This window comes from Parasteatoda tepidariorum, chromosome X1 (assembly GCF_043381705.1).
Source record: "Parasteatoda tepidariorum isolate YZ-2023 chromosome X1, CAS_Ptep_4.0, whole genome shotgun sequence".
Lineage (NCBI taxonomy): Eukaryota > Metazoa > Arthropoda > Arachnida > Araneae > Theridiidae > Parasteatoda > Parasteatoda tepidariorum.
The window spans coordinates 44,363,789-44,378,204 of NC_092214.1; the positions used below are offsets into that span (position 1 = coordinate 44,363,789).

The 14,416-nt window shown below is 28.6% G+C and overlaps 1 protein-coding gene across 4 annotated transcripts in view; it reads right to left on the bottom strand.

Moving 5' to 3' along the window:
* The window catches only part of LOC107447991 (CD151 antigen), a 161,508-nt gene that overhangs the window by 104,747 nt on the left and 42,345 nt on the right, over nt 1-14,416 (bottom strand). For all 4 annotated transcript variants that reach the window (XM_071187513.1, XM_071187511.1, XM_043051760.2 and 1 more), the window contains exon 2: nt 13,124-13,206. The gene's annotated coding sequence lies outside the window, so the exon portion shown is untranslated. The remainder of the gene's footprint in view (nt 1-13,123; nt 13,207-14,416) is intronic.

The following is a 14,416-nucleotide window of genomic DNA, read 5'->3' on the forward strand; positions in this document are numbered from 1 at the left end:
GTATCAACTCTCGAATATTCTCTTTTTTTTTTAACCTAAACTCTTTGTTGGTCACTAGAAAAAATATTTTTTGTCTAGCTTATTATGTCTTTACTTAAAATTCATACCCTAATAAACAATTAGGATTCAGCCCGATAAGTAACACTGTTCTGTTAGGTTTCGATAATATTTGCTCGCGGGGTAGAACCGGGTAATAGTAGTCGGTCCATAAAACTGGGAAGATTGACCTTTTCTAGAAAAAAATCATTTATAAAAAATTTAGTACTGCTATGACTTCAAAAGAATGATAAATTATATAAAAATAACCAATGAATATCTAAATTACGGCTCTTCGAATCTTAGCTACTCGGTATTGCCCCCCCCCTATACGTATTGATTCAATTTAGAGTACACAAGAGTTTGATAAAAAAAGTTTCCAGAGTTTGAAAAAAAAATGGATATTCATTTCCTTAAAGGGTTGAAATTACACGAAGTAATTTAATTTCTGAAAAAATATTATCAACATATCCATCGCTGAAAAAGGTTCCAAACACCAATCGAAGCAAAATTATATCACGCTCTTCGATTGTTCTAAAAGAAAATTACAATATTGCTCAGTAATTTTGAAAAATGTACAAAAAATCCTATTAAATCTATTTAAATCCCATAGCTTCCTAAATAGTAATTTCACAAAATATGAACCTATTACCATTCGCGTTCGCAATTTATTCGTGACAAAATGCCAAAACCATTGTTTTCATCCAATGAATGAAAATAATGAGAAAAATTTAAGATTCATGCATCTTGACGATAGAATCGCACAGGATAAGTTCATACAGATGGCAATCGTAGATAAGATTTTGCACCCTTTTCTTTGAAACAAGGGGAAATAAGGTAGGGCGGGGGTTCCTCCATTTTGTAGGCCAACCACACCCAAAAAGCATTAGAATTAAATTTTGAATGCGGTAAAATACTTGGGTCCTTCGTGATTTACCTTCGGAATTTTTTTTTTCTTTTTTTTTTTTTTTTATATTTTACTATTTTTGCACATATCTGGAAGACGGAGATAGGGGCTAAAAATAGGCGATCGAACTCCTTTGACATTTTGGAAGAGCGAGCGCAAGTTAGATTGAATCCTTAAGGAATTTTTACGTTTCTTGCGATCGATGACATATCTTCATCATAGCTCTTTTTTTTTTCTTATGATTTGTAGCATCGTAAGAATAGTCATCAAAATAACTGCCAAAATATCTCTCTAACCTAGTTTGAAAAATGACATTCTGTCACCCAAGTTGTGAGGTATCTGATTGGATATTTACTGAGGGATGTTAAAGTGATTTAGGAAAAAGGGCATTTGCAAGTTTGCACAAGAAGTTCTAACTAAATTGAATAATACTAGTTTGTTTTAAAGTAGATTATTAGTTAATATTTAAAATTAAGTAAAATCCGTATATCATAAATAATTTGCGTAGATTCCGCAACTTACAGAATCAATTTTCTACACAGAGAACCCACCAGAGATTCATCGGATTGAATTGAATGAAGAGTTTAATTTGCACCAGAGCCAGAAACGGCTATACTGTTCCAAGCTTAAGCAATAGTGCGTAATCAAGTGAATGAAACACAGGAGAATTATAACCAAGTTTGCTCTTAGAAAAGGAAGATCAATAAAGAAAATTTTAATGGCACAAGTCGAAATTCCTCAAAAAATCAAACAAACGATATTACACACTTTTATAAAACTGGTGAAACGATGCTATAAACTGAGTCTGATGCAGAAGCAACTAAAAAAAATTTAACATCTCTGAGTGATCTCGTGGAACTGGAATCGATAGTTAACTAAAGAACTTAAACATCATAAGGATTTTTTAAATTATGTGAAGAAGGTAAGCAAAGTCATTTTAGTATCCCTGATTGGTTAGAAGACCAAAATAAAAGGAAATATCAAGAAGTGCTGAGACATCAATAATACAATTCCTATGTAGGTAATTTCCTAGTTTACTACTTTAGAGACAATTCCTAATTTATGTTTCCAATTTACATTTTAATATGCGGCTGGGAGCCACGTGGTTTCCGGTTTTCACTTTTTGTATATTCCTATCTTTTATAACCTTTTAAGGTTGTGATTATATTTCCTTTACGTGACGGAATTAAAACAAAAATATATTTAAAAATATTTATATTTAGGTGAATTTTTAAAATTAAATTGTATTAGGTTGATGAAAACGTCTCTCCGGATTGCTGTTATGTTAAAAAAATATCTACCATAAATCACGTTAAATTAAAAACGTAATTTTTATCTTAAAATGTTGCTGATACTCTTTTTTTTCTCAAGAAAATATATCTAACATGGTTCAAAAAATAATTTGATAAGGAACTATAAAATGCAAGTTATATTTTCTATACGAATAAATAAATTGTACAACAAAGATATTAGCTCATTAGTATAAACATTGATTAAAATCGTTATTTAAAGTTTGTATTAAACTTTAAATTATAATTTTGAAAACATAAAACTTGCTTATTTTATTTAAATTTCTGCTAAAATTGAAATGATCTTTTAACTTAATCAGGTTGTGAATTTAGATCGGAATAATTTAATATGCTTAGATCAAAATTAGATACATTAGTGTACCAAAAATAATTTTTACCAGTCTATCGCAGATTTGATACTTTTATTTAATCTAAAATTATCTTGTGTTTATACTTTTATTGCATTTTGTTAAAAGACAAATATTTTTAAGCTTTCAACGCACCTTGGAAAAGCAAAATAATCAAACTGACACAAGTAATTTTAATGTAATGAATAAAAATATAAATAAGGCGCAAGTGGCAAAGTGGTTACTCTAAGGTTAAGTAAATTTTTATGATAGATTATTAAACTGCCAACTTATTAAAATGTATACTTAGAGTTCTTGAGATGGATTACGTTTCAATTTCTGTTGTTTTTCTCTTAAAAAAACATTTTAAATTGTACGTATGTTTATGCTTAGTTATAAAAAAAGATAGTGGTCTCTTTGATAGAACAGGTCAAACAAAGTAGCCACTCACTGATCAATTTAAATAGATTTGTCTTTTCTTAAATTAAATATTTTCTTTTTGGCTTATAATACAGAACAAGAAATCTATGAGAAAACTGTCCCTAACTGTACAATGAGATGTCCGTTTAAACACCATAAAATTTAAATGCGTGAATTATTTAAGAATGCTACTTTCTTGAAAAGTAAATGATACTTTTTCAAATATTTTTAACAGAGAACAATAAAAGAATATTTGCAACTTTTGACATTTAGATGGCAGGTTTGATCGATTACTTTCAGATTCCCTCAATCTTTACGCCCAGGATTATGAATCGTGATTTTCTTTTAGGCATTTTAACCCATTCTTTTTAACAAGGTTTGCATTTTTTCCTTCTTTTTATATTACAGATTAAATCGTCAATTATCCCTTTTAAAAGGGAAATATTTTCCTAAAAAGTTTACAATCCAATTTTATCATCGATTACGCTTTTTTGGATGAATTTAAGCAATGCATTTAAATCAAAAAATTAAATTCAAAAAACTACTTTTAGATCAGAACCAGGAGCATAAAACCCTCTCTTCTTTTTCTTTCATGAATAAAATTGCTTTATTTTTTTAAAACCTTCAGCCTAAATTTAAAAAAATTTTACATAAGATTTTTTTCCGCGTTGAAGGCAGTCGAAATACAGTCGAGCGCCGATTATCCGGATCAATCGGGTCTCAACCCGATCCGGATGGGTGGTCAACTTTAAAAAATGGCTGAGAGAATGTTTTTAAATAATTTCCTTTCACACTTTTCCCAGGCTTAGGATTGGCAGCAATAATAATTATTGTAATTATAGCATATTACAAATGGCACGTTTAAAAGTTTCAATTTTATGAAATTTTATTAGAAACCTGTTCTCTTATAAAAACTACTTGTCATCCACCTTGAAACTGAACGGAAAGAAAGCTAGATTCATTTCAAGATCACAAAGGAACAAAAAATAAGTGAAAAAAAAAGAAATTTTTTGTTTTATTTCAAATACTCTGGAAATAAAAAAGCATTTCCGCAATTTTGTTTTCCGGATAATCGGCTCTCTATTGTACAATACGCAAAATAAAAAACGGGCATCCTGAATAACTTTTAATCTAATTCTCTTCACTTTATAGGGCTCAATCTTAATGGTTCGAGAAGGCGACTTCAAATAAATTGGTGCAGGCAATATTTTAAGTTACGAAATCAAACAAAAAACACACTTTCTCTGAATAAACATACCTTTTTTTCTGACAGATTCGGATTTTTGACCCCCAAAATAAAGGGGATTGCCGCAATCTGGGAAATATGATCTGCATAGTTTGGCCCCCTTGAGCAATCCGAAGTTTGAACACTCTAATGTTAATTTTATTTTTTGCGTATTTCGCCATAGCTCTGATCTTTTTAAGCGAGTTGAAAAAGCTCTGAACACAATCATAAAATTCGTTTATCCAAAGAAAAATCCCGTTCAAAAACTAAATTTCAGTAAATATTTACTATTTTTCATTATTTTATTTAGCAATTGTCGAAAACATTTTGAGTCGTAAGATATACAATTTTCTACGTCATTTCAAAGTATCTAATTTTACATGGCAAAATTCAAAATTTGAGCGAAATTGGTTGAATAGTTCCTGAGAAATCGAACTTTCAAAGAGTCTTATATTTAAAATTTGATTTCTCAGGAACTATTCAACTGATTTTGCTCAAATTTTGTATTTCTCCATGTAAAAATTAGATACTTTAAAATTATGTAAAAATTTATGTACCTAAAAATTCAAAAGTTTCACGACTGTTATTTAATAAAATAAAGAAATAGTAAATATTTACTAAAATTTACTTTTTGCATGAATTTATCTTTACGTAAGGGAATTTTATAAATGCGTTCAAGATTTTTCAACTTGCTTTAAAAGTTCTCGAGATATGGCGAAATACGCAAAAAATAAAACTAGCATTAGGGGGTTTAAATTTTGCATCGCTCTCCTGATCAAACTATGGAGACCATATTTCCCAGATGCCGGCTATATTTTGAGGATGAGAAATCCGAATCAGTCGAAAAAAGCTTTGTTCAGAGAAAGTAAGTTTATTCAGAGAAAGTATGTTTTTGCATCTGATTTCGTAACTTAAAATATCGTCTGCTAATTAATTAGAATATTTTAGGGCATCCTCTCGAGCCATTAAAAAGGAGTCCTAGAACGGGAAAATCAGATCATTAGATTAAAAGTTATTCAGGATGTTCCTTTCCTTTCTCTCTTTTTTTGTAGGTTTGTCATGGGTAAGAAAGAACCAAGAAGGTTCTCAAGAAAATTTTGAAAATTTCGTGGGAACACTTATTTAAAATATATATATATATACAACATATATACCGAAAGACATGGCACAAATAATGAAATAAACGTATATAAAAGAGTTGAAAAATTATTCCTTTTAATTCCATGCAATATTCATATTTTTATTCAATTTAATAGAATTTCCGCGTAAAATCTTGTACAATGTTAAGTTATTGTCTTTTATATTTCGTCCTCTATCGCTTAATACATTTCTATGCCTCGAAAATGATCTTACGGCACTCACGCTATTTGCAGATACTTTCAAATATCGAATAAACACTTTGGCGAGTTTCTAATAAAGTTCTTAGATTTCCAGAACTAGATCAATTTCCCTCTCTATAAGCGAGTAATTCATTGGCCGGATTAGTTCGCTTTTACACATCGGGACAATCAAAATTTTGCTAATGATTTAAGTGCGTTATAAGCCTGGAGTTTCGGAAAAGCACTTTTTGTCGTTAAAATGTACGTATGATAAATAAAATAAATACTTAACAATTTTCACGCAAATCATAACAATTCAAAAAACGCCCGAATTATAAAAAAAAAAAAAAAAAAATTTAATTCATGGAATTCATCACAAAAATTTGCGCCGAGACAAACTTGTCATTATAAAATGACATTAACAACATTAAGTTTATATCAACACTTCGATTTTGAGTATAAATCAGAAGTACTATTTAAAAAGAAGCATAAGGTTTTGTTAGCATAAAAGTGTTAGGTATTATCAACATAGAAGTATTATTATCAAAATTATTAAGTATTATCGGCAAGTGTAGTATCTTCTACATTCGACTTTTAAATGATATGGCTCTTTCTTACACACAGCAATTGTGACTTTTGCGTCAATTTTTTAAATTTTTTTATTCGCAGCGATATTAATCCCCTTCTTCTCTTTTTGGTGGCGTTTATTCACCTTATCCGGATTCTTGGTGATTATTGTCAACATTTATGGGACATTTAATTGATATTTTACGGTTTTTCCGAGCAGATAAGAGTAAATAATACATGCCCGATTAGAATTTTAAATTGTTTCGGACAAGTCGGCAATACAATTTTTGTGTTATGCTTCGTAGTATCCTAACATTCATTGTGAATGCCATTTATGTAAATTTTTAATTTTCTAGAATAGTTTCTTTTTATGGTTATGGAACTTTCGAATTAAAACTGATGAATTCTGGAAAACATTCCTAAATCCGAAAATATTTTATGGTTTATTAAAGTCTGACCCACTTTAAAACAGTTGGTCTAAATAGTTTTGTTTTTACTTTGCGCTAACCTAATACTACATCATTTTCAAAAACGAGAGACTTTTTTTATATATATAAAAATTGGTAATTAAAATAGTTCAACTTCGGACTTTTATCTATCAGAGAATTAAAAAACTATATTTGAAAAGTCAACACGAAGGTTCAAGATTATTGAAGAAAAAGACAAATATCGCGATTTTAATGATTATTGATTAAGTTATATATCTTTAAAGTTTATTCCCGAGTATATCAAACCCTACGCTTGATGGGGGTTTCATTAAAAAATTGAGAGCAATCTTTGGATAAAAAATTACTTTAAGTTGAAATTTTAAACTTAACTAAATAACTTGATTACCAGGCATAGCTATTTGATTTTCCTAATGTCTCCAGATAAAAGACATTCAAGAGATAGATGTTGCTTCCATAAAAATCTATTTTTACTCGTTTTACTGCACATCGTTTATTCGTCAGCAGCTATTAATTAACCGTTAAACTAAGTTTCGAATCACCCGATTTATACGGACAAATTGAGATTCTCCAAATTAGGCGAAAGGATTATTTAAGGAAATTCATTTTAAATACTATTTTTTTCTAATTTTGAAAATATTTAATGATGTAAGCGGATTTTATTTTTGATAGTATTGCTATATTTTTCTTAACTCGTAATCAATGAAAAAAATACAAAGGATTTTGCTATCTTGGGAGTTAAATTTAACTATTTCGCTTAAATTTTTGTCCAGAGAATGTCCAACTATTATACCTAAACTATTTGGATTATATTTCCCATATTACGGCTAGCCCCATGCCAGTATCTCTAGAATAAAAGAAACTCAAACCCACAAGGCAAAAAAGGTATGTTTATTCAGAGAAAGTACGTTTTTGTTTCTGACTTAGTACTTAAATATATCGTCTGCTTAAGTAGTATATTTTTGGTTAGATCCTCGATCTCTTATGATTGTATCTTAGATAGTAATAATTCGGTCATTAAATCTAAAGGTGTTTTGCTATATTATACTCCATAGTTTGATAAAAAAAAACAAAGAACGTTGATAAGAAAGTTTAATACTAGTATTAAATTTAAATATAGAATTTAAATCCGTTAAATTATCGTTGAAAATTTAATCATGGCATTAAATTTTAGTTTAGCACGTGAAATTAAACAAGAAAAGATCAAATAGTTATATTAATAGCTTTGAATACAATATATCACCGAAAATTTTTATAAACGTTTGAAACATTTTATAAATATTCTTAGTAAATATTACAAGTTAAAAGTATATTCGAAAAAAATAGTGTCTGATCACAGTTATGAAAAATTATATTAACTGCTTGTGTTATTTACTTATTTTTTTTTAAACTTATAAATATACCCTTTCGCATTGATAGTTGAAGCTATAACATAACAATCCTTTTAGTGAATATTTGATATGCCAAACTTTAGCATATTAAAATGAGCAACCGCAAAGAAATTAATTCAAATCAGAGAAAACCTATGTGGATTAAAATATCAAATTTAAACGGAAATAAAATATTCTTAAAAAAAATAGGAATGTGAGGATGACTAATATTACTTCCGCAATCAATAAATCGTACATCATATTACAAAGTAGCCCTTCAGGCGATATCGAATAGCAAGGTAATAAATACAGGTGTAAAATATTTAAATAAACTATCGAACAGGAAGCATATGTGACATAAGGAAGATGGAAATAAAGCATTTAAGCAAATGAAAAAATAGCGGACCTTGATCAAGTATTTCCAAGGCCGTCACTACCACAATTCACCTTCTAACATTTCGTCTTCCAGACGAAGCTTATAAAAAATGTAATGAAATGAACGATTAGACCTTCTAAATGCTGGACATAGTTTTCATTGGAAACTCCCAATGAACAATACAGAATAGTTCATTTCAAAGTTTGCGTGTTGGTGTTACACTTCAACATTGTAATATACAAAATATATGAAGGATAAACTAAGAAACTCTTTTTTTAAAAAAGCTATCTTCCTTTACAACTTATTAATTGCTGAATTTTATATTATTCTTATGTAAAATCAAATTTTATATTTAAGCAATTCAAATTTATTTTCTTCGTAATATTTAATCCTTTAAGAGCAAATTTGTAGATGACTGTGCGTTATTGATAGGCTTTCCTCTTAGTTTTTAAAAATGACTTAGTTAAATTTTAATATAGATATATATAAATATAAAAACACAAAAAGTAAAGAGAATTTAAATAAAAGAATAGAAATAGTGTATGACATCCATAGTATATGATAGAAATAGTATACGAATAATATATTTCTTATATGCAGCTACAAGTCGGAAATTTTTTCCTTCCTTCAGAAGAAAAATTTAAGAATTAGAATTTTTTTTCTTATTTTTATTAAAATTATTATTATTTTTTTATCGTTTTCATTGTAATTTTATGAGTTTTATGTACTTAAAGCCTACATGCAGTTAGTAAAACCTAATAAATTATATATTTTCTTTCATTAATTATTGCGCACAGATATATATTCCTTCCTTCCTCAATGGCACGACAGCCCCGGGTGGGCCTTGGCCTTCTCAATCAACTTCCTCCAGGCCTGCCTCCGCCTGGCAGTTGTCTTCCAGTTTGAGACTTTTAAGACTGAAAAGTCTCTTTCCACGCAGTCGGCCCATCTCAGCTTTGATCGACCTCTGGGCCTTGATCCGATTGGCTGAGCCGAAAAAATTATGTTAGTCGAACGCTCTCTGTTCATTCGAATGATGTGACCAGCCCATTTAATTCTTTGGATTTTTACATACTTAACAACATCAGGCTCTCGAAAGGCCCGATAGAGTTCTGAGTTTGAACGTCTGTACCAAGTACCATCAACTACAGATATATATAGCAATTTTAAAATTCACGAATTTTAAAAGTCTATTTAAATAATACTTAAATTAACTTATCACTTTATTATCCTAAGCTATAAGAAGATTTGAAGTGCTTTGAACCATTACATCCTTCAAATTTTCTGCAGCCTGAATATGGTGCTTGTTAAATCGTACTCCTTAAACTTAGACGATTCTATAATTGAATTTTCATGGAAACCTGCTTTAATTTAATACCTTAATAAAGTTGCACGAAATTTACATTGCATTTTGGTCCAAGGTATAGATATTATGGTTCAAATTTGAGTCAACTTTTCCGAGAGTGTAGGAATGAGATGCAAGTTTATAAATTCAAATTGTGAGAGGATCATCTGGCGTATTATTTGATTGATTTTTTAAAGACAAACATAAAAATAAAGGTTAGTTGTCCGGCGATGCCTTTAAATGAACTTGTGACAAAAATATTTAAGCCCCTCATAAATTTTCAAGAAAAACATTTTCATCAAATTTACGAAAAATTAAATGTATTTATATTTTTATGGAAGTCTCAATAATCTGAAATAATCATATAAGTAGTAAAAATCCTATTTCTGAAATAGATCTTGCATGCAAAGTATTATGAATGACTTAGATTTTACAGGCCTATTCCTTGAAAAATGTCAGAGATAAGTTGGGTTCGAATGTCGTATCAAACAGAATTTGTGCTAAGCATTTTAGATGTACAAAATCATTCTAAAGCAATTAATCACTGAAATTTCTTCTCAATTCATAGTATTAAAAGAATAGGTCTGGTAGTCCTTATATTTTCATAAGCATTAATTTGTGAAAATTTTGAGTTTAAGACTTTAACAGAATGAATCATAGGGTAATATACAAAATGTTTAGAGAATTCCATAAAATACAATTTAATTAAGGCTTAGGTTTTAAACTTTTAGTAATCATAAAGTCCTTGGGAAAGGGAAACTGATTTTAAAAAAGATTTTAAAAAAATGACACCACTGATTTTAAAAAAATACTTATATTGTTTATTAACAAACTTATTCTATGATATAGTTGAAAATAATTTTCTAATCGAAATTTCAAAATTAAGCATTAAAGTAGAAGGATCCAGAGAGAATTTTTAAATCATGGAATACATTTTTGTCCCATTTTACACGCATTTTTACTTTACTATTTAATTGGTTTTGGAATGTTTGGGGACAAAATTTCATGGCTGAAACATTGTGTGGACAAATAATCGCCTGGACGAAAGATCAAGGCTAAATTTCACAATACGAGTGTAAACAACTTTTAAGCTTTAAAGAATGAGACAAACGTAACAAGAATAAAAAATAATTCAAGCTTAATTTAAAATTATTTTTATATTTACGTGCCGACCGCATATTAAAGGTCAGAAGTTAAATACTCTTTAAAATCCTATTTTGAATAATAAAACTAACAGAATATTACAAAATATCATTTACAAGACAAGATATCATCAGTAAGTTTTTAAATCTGACAAAACTCGAAATGCGTGTTTACAAAAATGGACATAGTATTTGATTCCATTTTGCAATCTTATTTTATTAGTACTAGTCTTTTTTTCTAGTCTTTAATCCATATAAAATCGAAGCGTGATATCGTCCATTTGCATTAGTACTAGCCCTTTAATCCAAATAAAATCGTAACGTGATATCGTCCATTTGCATTAGTACTAGTATTTTAATCCAAATAAAATAGTAACGTGATATCGTCCATTTGCATTAGTACTAGTCTTTTAATCCAAATAAAATCGTAACGTGATATCTTCCATTTGCATTAGTACTAGTATTTCAATCCAAATAAAATCGTAGCGTGATATCGTCCATTTGCATGCATCACTTGGTACATTTTATCAAATTAGTCTTTTATTAAAAAGATTTTAAAAGTCAACAGTTGTTTCTACAAGATTGCCACGGGGGCTAAAAATTTATAATGGTGGTCAGAATTTTAAAACTCAATTAATCGTTTCAAGTTCTAAATACGAAGGCATCGCCTGAATGTATAGCTACTTCTGTAATATACCCTCAGCCACCCCGACCCCGAAGATCCATGACTCTAACCCGTAATGATTATGCTTACAAGTAAAAGGCACGACTTTACTATATCCTGCCACTTTAATGCATTTAAAGGCACTTCTAAGACGACACAGTTGTCTAATGACATGGTATCCGGCTTAATGAGACACAAATCATCAAAAAGACTTTTTTTCGCATTTTTTTATTAATGATTTTTTTCTATTTACTAACAGATTTAATTTTCTTCACTGATTTTTTTTTTAATTTTTAAATATTGCTCAAGATATAAATTAGTTTTTTTCTGCTTTCTACTTTTTTAATAAAGATTTTTCTGATTACAAATATCATTAATTATTTTATTTATTGTATTATTTAGTTATGAAATATTACTTGACACGTAAATTACAGGAATAAATTTTTCAATTAAAGGATATTGGTCAAAACTCCAATATTAATAAACAGTGATTATAATAAATGAAATGTGTATAACATAATTATTCAAGTGATTCCTCAAAAATGTACTAATCTGATACAATCTGTGGCGTTTATTTTTATGGACAGGAAAAAATCTAAAACCCTATACAAAATCTGCATAGTTAATTGAACAAAATTGAGAAATGAATTCTCGTAAAGACTATATTAAAATAAAAACAGTTCATCGTCAATTTCTTTCACCAATTTTCAATAAAAGGATATACAATTGGTGCGCTTTTATATTTTCAAACGATAGAGAAATATTTTTTAATGTTACAAAGTATGTTTTTCAGCACATAAATTTCAAATATGTTGTTCATGATTACAATCGTGCAAATCACCAAATCATTTTTGCATTCATTTTTTTTCTCGTTAATTTTCTATCCAGATTATGGTTTACTAAACAAGATATGATAAAACTAAAACCTTTCAACTTTTTTCCTTTTTGTAAGCGCTATTTATAAAGATTATTATTTTAGCCATTTTTATTTCATGGAAAGATTAAATTACTGTAATTTAAATATCAAGAAATATCTAATAAAAAAATACAATAAATAAAATTTCCCTTAAACTATTTGTTAACTAAAAAGAAAACAGTTTATTATGAAAAAAGAATATTAGAAATAAAACATAATAGGCGTCTCGTTGCTACGCAGGTTCAATGCCACTAAGCTACTACGCCGCAAAAATTTAACTACATAGTATGCAAAGTATTCTTGAATTTTCAAATACATTTTTCTTGAAATTGGCTGACTTCTGCGCTCTGTTTTTTAAGTGGTGAATTCCCTGAAAGTATAATACTGATATGCCAAGTCTCATTACAAATTGAGGTTTCCAAGATGAAACCCTGTCCTTGCTAGTGTTTAAACATGTAAGAAAGTTTAGTTGTTAAAATTGTGTTGAAAACTGAAAAGGGGCATTTTTTCCGTGTCCGTTTTCGTAAACACGCATTTTAAGTAGCGTTCATTTTCTTAAACACGCATTTTATGCTGTATCCATTTTCTTAAACACGCATTTTATGCTGTATCCATTTTCTCAAACATGCATTTTATGCTGTATCCATTTTTGTAAACATGCATTTCGAGCTGTCCAGATTTAAAAACTCTCCGACAATATGTTTTCGGAATGAATTGTAGATAAAAAAGAGTAGATTTTCACTTAATTTCTTACCTATGAGATCGAGATTAAAGAGCCTCTACAAACATGTCTTCAGATTTCTCAAGAATAAATTATCTTGTTAGAGAATGTAATTTCTGAAAAGAATAAGGAAAGAATTATATTTTCACTTCTAAATTTAACAGCATAAAACTAAAATTTCACAATAATATGCAAAAACTAAACTTATTATGAGAAAGAATTAAACTTATTAACTGTTATAACCATTGAAATATTTTTATAAAGAAAACTACACATTTTTACAGTTTGAAATTTAAGACGATTAAGAAAAAAAAAGGTTTCTTATGGAAGCGTTTATTATTGTATAATAATATTCTCATTGTATTATTAAAAACATTTTTCCCGTTTATTAGTTTAGAAAACAATTTGTTCATAAATAATTTATGCTTCTTTATTTATTTAATTTCTTCGAATAACTAAATTATTATAAATGCAAAAGAGGATTTCAGTATTTAGAATTCTTAAGACATAATTCAATGCTATAATGCAATCAACGTTGACCAGTTGAGATTCAACATAGACAACACAGGCTAACTTATAAAAGTGCGAAATAAATTTCAAACATCAATTCGTCTACTCTAATCGAAAAATTTAGTTTATTACTTTAATAAATAAATTGATGAAAAAAAAACAGCGAATTAATGTTTTTTTACACCAAGTTGAATGTAGTGCAACTTGGCACAAGAAACAAAATGCTTGAAATGTAAGTCGTATTACATAACTGGATTAAACGACACCATGAGCTTTAAAATATTTCAACGCCAAAACTAATTTAAATTCTTTTAGAATTCTTGAATCACATTAACCATTAAATGCAAAACCATATAAACAGAAAATAATGTGTTACACTTTAACATATCACCGGAATTTAGAAACGAACCTATTTTAATTTTTAAGCATTTTATCACCTAACAAATGTACTGTTACAATTCAGAATAAAGTCAAAGGTTTTCACGGATAAGTTTGACCCCTATTGAAGAGCTTAAAGGTTGAACCAGGTAATTCAGGGGTATTTATTAATCAGAAAAAGGTTAATACTTGACATAAAATGGTCAATATGGGTATGTTTAGAGTAACAATTGTTTTTGCACTCACTTTAGTTTTGAGATAACTAATCCACATGAGTTTTGAGTATCCTTGCATGATTTTCATCTCAAATTAAGTGGTGATAAACCAAATAAGCAAAGAATTATTAGCCCAATTTTCTAATAAATCTATAATAAAGTAGTTCAGATACCTCTTTTTTACTTCTTCCCTGAATATAACCACTCTTAAAATGTCACTTAC